The sequence below is a fragment of the Cyprinodon variegatus genome, unplaced genomic scaffold (assembly GCF_000732505.1).
Source record: "Cyprinodon variegatus isolate N-32 unplaced genomic scaffold, C_variegatus-1.0 Scaffold76, whole genome shotgun sequence".
NCBI classification, from domain to species: Eukaryota; Metazoa; Chordata; class Actinopteri; order Cyprinodontiformes; family Cyprinodontidae; genus Cyprinodon; species Cyprinodon variegatus.
The window spans coordinates 247,601-256,284 of NW_015150529.1; positions in this window are offsets into that span (position 1 = coordinate 247,601).

The following is an 8,684-nucleotide window of genomic DNA, read 5'->3' on the forward strand; positions in this document are numbered from 1 at the left end:
AATAGGCATTTGTTCAGATAAGTTTCCCTTTATAACTGTGCTTCAAGTATCAATTACCAGCTCTTATTTTGAAAAATCCTCCACAGTCAATTTAAACTGAAGTATTAAAAATTAACCACCATGTTTTCCCATGAAACCACAATCCTGATAAACACAGACACTTTGTAGGGGTTTGTTAGTTATGAGATTCTAACAGTATTTCACAAACACTTTAAAGTTGTTGTCGTCTCGAATCACTAACCCTGCACTCTTTGCATAGTTCACAGGTTTATTTATTTATTCCTATTTGATCCATTCATGTTAAAACAACCTTGATATTAACTTTTCAATGGTTAATCTCTGTGCAATTTACAATAGTATATTTATTTTCTTCATTTCTTAGACATTTTCTGCTCTGTTTGATCATGGTCTCTTATGTTTCTGACTGAAAAAGGATTAAAGTAGTCGAATGATGGAGACTATTTCATTTCTGTAGCCTTTTTGATGTGGGCTTGGACTCCAGTACTTGTATGGATGAAAAAAACATTAACGTAAAAAAACTTGTAATTTAGGATCCTTTAAAGTTTTGTAGAATATTCTTGAGTTATTCATCTGTTTGTTGGAAATGTTTTTCTTTAACAGAAACATTTGAGCTTAGGTCAAAATAAAACACATTTAAATATCAGTTATGTTAATGTCCATCCATCCATCCATCCCCTCAGCATCAACCTCCGGTCCCTTTGTAGGACTGACTTCTTTCCATGTGGAAAAGCAGTTGCTCCGAGCTCCTTGTCGTTTATAGAGATGTTAATATTTTCCCTGGCAAAGCTCGGCTGAAGATTGTGGAAAATAGTGCTAAATGTTTATTTCACTGACTATAAAACACAGCATTTCAGCATGGAAGTACCTTCTATTGAGGTAACTGTGGCGGTTTACATAACCTTTATCAGGTATTAACAGGTATTTTACCTGCAATGTTAAATAAACCCAAGCAATGTTCCTTTTTGTATTTTTTTTCCCCCAAAAAGCTTCTTCAAGCTGTTGTCATGTAGGATGGATGGAGGGGAAACTAGAAATGCAGATGAACAACTCACATTCATGGCTGATACATCTCCTCATCACCTTAAGTACACATGCATAGGAAATATTTGGAAGCAGCAGGTATAAATTCATCTGGATAAACCTGCATATTCCGGTAAATTATTATTTTAACTACCAAAGGACACAATAAAGGTTGAAAACTATTCTGTTTCTGCTGATTTCATGTTTAGCTCCTCACATTATCTCTAAAGCCGCTTTGATTAGAGACCGATTCAGACGTTTTTACCTGGGATTTCTTTCTTTCCTCTATGGGCCATGTGTAATCTGTAGGGTCATAGGTCATAGCGAGGAGATTAAAAATAAGGCTTTGATTTTGGCCCTTAGCAGGGCCCTCATTCTACAGGTAGGGTCTCAATCCGCCACTATTGGTGAGCAAGACAACACTTAACTTTAACTTCTGCACTTAAGGCTTCGGTTTTCCTCTGATCTTTAGCTTTCCATTAAGAATCTGGGTTCCTGTTTTGTAGATATTTAGATTAAAAAGTGAAATACACTAAACCTTATCTTCTAAAACTAAATTGCATTCTCACGTTCTTTTGGTTTTATCATATGAATTTTTTAAAAGAAGAAAAAAAGACAGGAAATGATTCGTCAGATTTGTTTATTTGTCAAAAATCATATAAAACACTGCGATACATTATTAAGAAACAGGAGAAAAGAAACGAAAATTTCATAAAAATCAAGCAGAAGTTATGTTGAAAAGGACATTTTGAAAAAAACAACATTTAAATAATTTTATCAGCCATAATGCTAGGAAATAAAACTTGCTTTTATGAGACGTGTAAAAACATTTTGTGCCAATATGGTCTTTGTTGCTCACAACAGTCAAGGTCAAAATGAAAAGCCTGCTAATAGAAATTAAATCTACAACAGAATCAGGATCTGGATAGTCTGAATACATTTATTGTTTGAGCGCCAAATTCAGTCAAATAAACGGAAAGAATCGACATTAAAATGCAAGAGTTATAAATTCTTCCCCTATAATACGACTCATTACCTGCTTTCCCAGCAGAGGTTCTTCTGTACATCCGCGATCAATATTAAAGTCTGCACATGTTTGAGGAAAATGCATTAGAGTAATAACTTGGATTTCCTGCTCACCTACTAAACATGTCACTTTTTATTTATTCTGCTGCATCCATCGTTGTTTTACACTCATATTGGGCATGCATTATGAAGATCTGAATAAGAGCCTTTTATTTTTTCTAAAATGTTTCCTACTTGTTGAGTTTTATCTGGATTATTTTATTGCATTTCACATTGAAAAATCTCCTCAAATTGTTAATTTCTCTGCAGCTTTATTTACAATCTTAGCCGGAAAGTTTATTCTCTACATTTCTTTGGTAATTTTACTTCTCTAAAGCCAAATCTACCAATTTAAAGCAGGGGAACATGAGCAGGTATTATTAGTTTTTCTTTTTCTCTACATAATCTACTAGTTGCTGTATTTTTACCTTGAAGCTAGTTTATGTTGTTATTTTGTCACAGCCTTTTGTCTCACTTACAGACCTTATCTAAATGCATGATTAACCAAATCCCAGATTAACCTGCAGGCTCTCCCATGGCTGCGCTTTATTCTTCTTGGAGATGACAAATTAGAGTGAATTTCTCAGATTTTAGGAAGCTGATGTAAGAGGGATGCAAGAGAGCGGAAACCCAAACAGATGCTGATGGAGAACGGATGTGAAAGCGCAGAGGATGAGGCAACATTCTCCGCTTTTACTGTTAATTCCGTCCTTTTTCTACCTCCTTCTCTATAATTGACTTAACTGGACCTTATTTTGTGACTGGATCCCAAATGGAAAGCTGCAGGTTAAAATAAAATGGAAGTTCTGTAAATAAATTGAATAATCTCCCTCTGCAGCACCTCCTGCCATGTAAACTCGGATGTATGATGGATATGTAGCTTGACGTACCCAAAATGGTTTTACCAGTAAATGTCTCCAGTTCAACAGGGTAGTGGATTTAATTCAGCCATTTTCAGTTGATCAAGGCATTCAAAACATTTCCCAGTTTGGCGACAGCAGCAGACTCTAAAGCTCCATGAAATGAAGCCACTGCCAACATTTATCCTCTGTCAGCCCCGTTCAGCTGGTTAAACGGTGTTAAACGTGGTTAATCCTTAGAATCTGAAAGACTGGATATTTTTAAAGTGGCTCTTGATCGTCGCTAAGAATATTGGTGGGTGGATTTGCTCCATATTTTCCCTCCATTTTGTACCAACGTGTTGCCTTTCCATTCTGTCCTACCTCCATTTATACATGTAAACTCAGTTTTTCGTATTATTTTTAGTCGGGGATAAGTAAATGTCTGGGAGTAGAGTAATATTATTCAATTTTGTGTTTTCATTTAGCTAAAGTAATATATTTACTTTTATGTTGGTTTTCATGCCTTTTAGACCAATTTACTCCATTTAAATAATACAGATAACTGTCCTTAAACAAATACTTAAAGATTTATTTGGGTATGTTGTATTATTCAGCGTAATAAAGCCAGCAGTAGAATATTTGGTATGAAATTGAGCCATCTGCCGTGAGATGGTTTGTAGTACTGAACACATGTTGGTTCACACCGCCAATATTTCAAAGCTGCTTGGATTTCTATATTGAGATCACTCTTTATTAGGGGTGTGGAAAAAATTGTGATTTGTGATTTTTGGCTGCCCGATGTAATTTTGGTCTTTCAGTTCCTAATATCAATTTTTTTTAACCTAAAACAAGAGAAAATGGGCTTCTCTGCACCGCCACTCTGGCAGATAGAGCAGTGGAGTCCTTTTACTGCTCGGCGAGGTGCCATACCTACATTTGAGGCAGTATCAGTGGAAGACGTTGACTGACTCAAACCCTAAACAGCATGGATTCCAAAATAACTAAATGATGAATATATTCTGATGAGCATATTCAGAACTCGCTTTTTTTCTATACATTTAATTTTGATAGCCGGGGAAAATATCGCAATTTAAAGTGATATTACAATATCGTGATAATATCGTATAGTGATACACATTGTATCACAATATCCACGCCAATATTCACCCTACTCCTTACAGTCAATTTCTTTCGTCATTATAAAATATAAAAAAATTGTAAAAATGTAGTGTAACATTAAACTTTTAATTGAAATAAAACCCCTTTTTCATGGTGATGAATCGAAATATTACTGAATTTAGTTAAATTATACATAATTTTCCCCTATCTAGTCCTGTTCTGCTACTTGAGAGCCCATTCATGTTATTAATCTATGGAAGAGCTTTTTGTAAAGTGTTTTATGTAAAAAAAAAAAAAAAAAAAAAAAAAAAAACCTCCATCTTAAAACTTAAAGGTTAAGAATTTTTGTCAGTCACATTTTTTCCCCAAAAGATAAATACAAAATAAAAGAACACCCAATATTCATGTTATTGCTGTATGCTTGCTCTTCAGAGTTGAATTTTTACGTAAATCTAAAATTTGTCTTGCTTCTATCTTAAATGTTTATTTTATTTTTTTAAATAGTCTTCAAACTAGCCTTAAAACTGTTGCTTTTTCCCCTAAATACATGGGTGGAAAACGGTGAAAGGTTTCTACTGTTTAAATAAATCCTTGTACGGTATGTACGCCAACTACTGGTTTGGGGTGGTACTGCATGTGTCTGCATGCATTACTGGAACTAGTCGCGTTAAATCCTCAGAAGCAGGTAAACTGTTGATATTTAGTTACTCTCTTGGCATTCACCGCGTGCCTTAATTGTATGGACATTTAAATCAAGGTCCGCTGTGAACACGAGGAGAGAAAACCCAAAGTCTTTTGCCACTTCAACCTTTTCTTACCATTTTCTTTTAGCATTTTGAGCAGCTTTACCCTTTTTTTTTTATTGAACTTGTTCACTTTTCACCAGTTTCACTCCAGATCAGTCTTCTTCCATTTTTGAAATAATCTTCTAATTCCCTTTAATTGACAACAATTCAATTGTTTTGTTTTTGAGAAGCTTAAAAGTATTCCTATTAGACAGACCTTTTTTTTAGTTAATCTTTTATTATATGTCTAGATTCCAAATGAACTGCACACTCACTGCTTAGGTAAAAACTATGGACTCAAAATGATCTAATTATACAAATCTTATTGATTCCCAGCCTTTAATGGTCAGGTCTGACTGGCTGTAATGATATAGCTCTGTGACTTGACCTCTACATGTCACACAGGGCTAGATTAACCAAATGCATTTAGTTATTTTTTGCAAAATGCATTTTTTATTATTATGATGCAAATATTTAACTATCTGTGATTATTTGCAGCATTAATACAAATACTTAAATATGTCTTTTGATGTTCCTCTGACCTCCAAACAGCCGCACAGATCGTCTATTAAGCTGAAGAGACAGAGCTTTTTTTTTTTTTTGCAACAATATTAATGCAAAAAAAAATTTCAGACAGTAATATATATTTTTTGTTAATTTGCATTGACATTCGCATGCAATAGAAAAAAGAAACGCAGCCCCATCATTGCCTATCTGCACCTAATGCTCACTGAAATTGATTGTCTGTCTGCTGCAGGTGTAAAATCTCTGCAAATTGATTTTTATCCCATAGTGGAATGGAAACTAATAATGGCTTACTGGCAGAGCGGGGGAAAAAAAATGCATAACCTTTTTTTTTCTCTCTCTAACGCGATGAATGCCCAATATGTGCATTTAGTTGTTGACAAATCCAGGTTAAAAACGTCGGAATAGTCCTTTAAGCAGCACTGCGGACCTTTATCCTCCATTATCCAGCAGCCATAATGTGCGTTCTTATACAGCACTGCTGCAGGGGAGGAAGCTGCAGCTCTACCCATCATCCCGCATCAGTTCACGCATCATGTCAGCTCCAAAAAAAAAAGGAAAAAAGAAAAAAGAAAGAAAGGGAAGACGGATAAAAAGAGAGAGCAGAGGTCTGATGAAAGAAGGCGCAGCAGTGCAGCTCTCAGGTAGAAATGAAAAGAAATGGAGCCATCTGCAGCCTCATTAAACGCAGAAATGCAAATGACCCAGATAGCTCATGTAGGCTAAAAACGCAGAGGGGGGAGGGAGGGATGCGCTCCTTTGTGGGGGTCGCCTGGGAGGATTTGAAGCCAGTATCTTTTTTTTAAATATGCAGCAATTAAACCGAAACGCAATGAGCCAAATTACAGAAAAAAATAATAATAATAAAGACTATTTATCCTAATCAGCGCATCATATTACATAACGACCTCTTAAACACATAAATGTCACATTTTTCCCTCATTAAATCAGTTATAATCCTGCAGGATCTCTTTTCTTTTTCTTTTTTCTGCGCAGTGCCGCAGGACGCGCAGAACACTGCGGCGTTTTGCGGCGCGCAAGTAAATAAACGCGCCGGATTTTTAGCCTGAAACAAATGCAAACGCGAGCAAAAACCGAACAAATACCTTCCATCTGCAAAGGAGCGGGATAAAACTGCGCTTTTTTTATGATTAAGATGATGGAAACGCACCGAAGCGAGCGGCTCTGCAGGATTTAAGGTGTCCTCTCCGTGGAGGGATGCTGAGGATGCAGATAAGGGGAGGGGGGGGGATGAGGATGAGGAGGATGCGGGGAGGGGGATGCAAAGATCAGCGTCCTCCTCCTGCAGATTAGCTGGATGAAGAGTTTCCCCCTCCAGAGGAGCAGACATAGTCCAGAGCAGTAAAGAAGCAGAGATCTTACAGCTGGATGCTGGATGGTGCGCTTGGTGCAGTCCGTGCAGCTCTGTGGCAGGATGGAGGGAAAGAAGCAGTCAGATGGAGAGGAAAGAGGAGAGGGGAGGGGGTGGTCCTCTGAGAGAGAGGGAGTCAGATGAAGGCAGGTTTTTACATCCTCAGCTTCACTTTCCACCCCCTCCTCTCTCTGCCTCATCCTCTTCAGGAGGGGGGAGGAAAGGCCGAGTGAAAGCATCTGGCTCACAGAGGGGCACATCACCCCACCTGACTGCCTTTAATTTGCTTTCACCCAAATGTTTTTTTTTTATTATTTTTCTAGCTATATTAAACACAAATGTTTCCTGCTGAGCATGTCATCACATGATTTAAATCTTCTGTTTGGTTTCTTCTCCTTCTCATCCTTATGAGTTGTGAGATCTGGATGTTAAAGATCTGTCCTCTTCCTCATAAAGCTGTCGCTCTGTTTTCACAGACTGCTGCCTTGTCTATTAAGGAATAATTGACCAGGCCTTTCTGATGGCCCCCGGCTTTCTTTTCAATCCATTTTCCTGTTTTTCTCTCCAAGTAGATGCGACTCCGACTTGTGAATCAGAGCTCACACTAATGTCATACTAGTTGTTGGAGCTATTTATTCTTTATTTCTTTATCCATTTGAATTGTGTTAATTCCTAAACTTATATATTTTTTGTATTATTTACAGACTTAATTTATAGGTTAATTGTTGCATTTTTGTGCATCTATTTTTTGTTGTTTTATTATTTTTCTTTATTTATTTTATGTAAAACAGGAAGAAATGTGGGCGGTCCACTTTCTATAATTGTAGGAGCCTGGTAAGGACCAGCAGGCATTTGGGTTAGGGGCCTATGGGTTTTTACCAGTGCAAGAGAGGTAACAGGGCAAGGAAAGTTTGAACTCTGTAATGTGACAAAATATAGGAAATAAATCAACAAAACATCTACAAGTTTGGACTTCCACTTCTTTTGCCTGCGTCAAGAAAACGTGACCCCAGTGCCTATAGTGGCTTATTGGAATTTTATTGGATGTTTGGTTTGACAAACAATTGCCACTACACTAGTATTTGAATCATTCAGGGTGAAATTATCATATATGACCCAAATTCAATGTTTTTAAGGGTCAGAATTTAATGTCTTTTTTTTTAAGCAGGATTGTGCCTCAATGTTTGACCAATCCGATGGCGGTGCTCATTAAATAGATGGTTTCCTGTCACTGAACAGACTTTAAAGCCTACTGAATAAATTTGTAACAGGGTTCTGGGCTTTTCAGGAGCTTAATGTTAGTTTAATTTGTGTTTTTTCTTATTCCAACCATTCGCTGCTGAGTTGAGATGAAGTAAAATAATTTCTTGGTAACTCTCTGGCCAAACAATTTTTCTTTTTTTGTCTTATCTGATCATTCATTTTCTCCTTTGGATTGCTTTTGATTTAAACCGTAAATCTTAGTTCAGACTGAAGGTGTTGGCTTTGGTAAACAGGCTTCTTTTCCAGACATATCAGGCTTTATTGGCTCCTCCAAAATGTGGCTGCTTTGCTTTTTATTTCAGTGGCACAATTCCTGGGTGCTTGTTGTTAAACGGGGAGTTGTACCAGCGTGAGGATTGGTATTCAAAGACTCGGAAGTTGTATTAGTCATGCTGGTCTCATAACAAGGCTACAGCCTCATCACCTATTACCTTATTGGAAAAAAAAAAAATCATAATACTGCAGCTGCTACTCATATTAGCTCAAGGCATTTCATGGAGTCACTTCTATTTTTTAATTTTCATCTCAGGAAAAGCAGCAGATTGCATCTGGTCAACGACGATGCAGAACTGCTTCTGGATGTAGAGACAGTGGACAGTTGTTTGCAATGTGTCGTTGGTTTAGCAGTTGATTCCATCTGCTTCTTGGGCTTTAAAATCAACCCACAGGTAT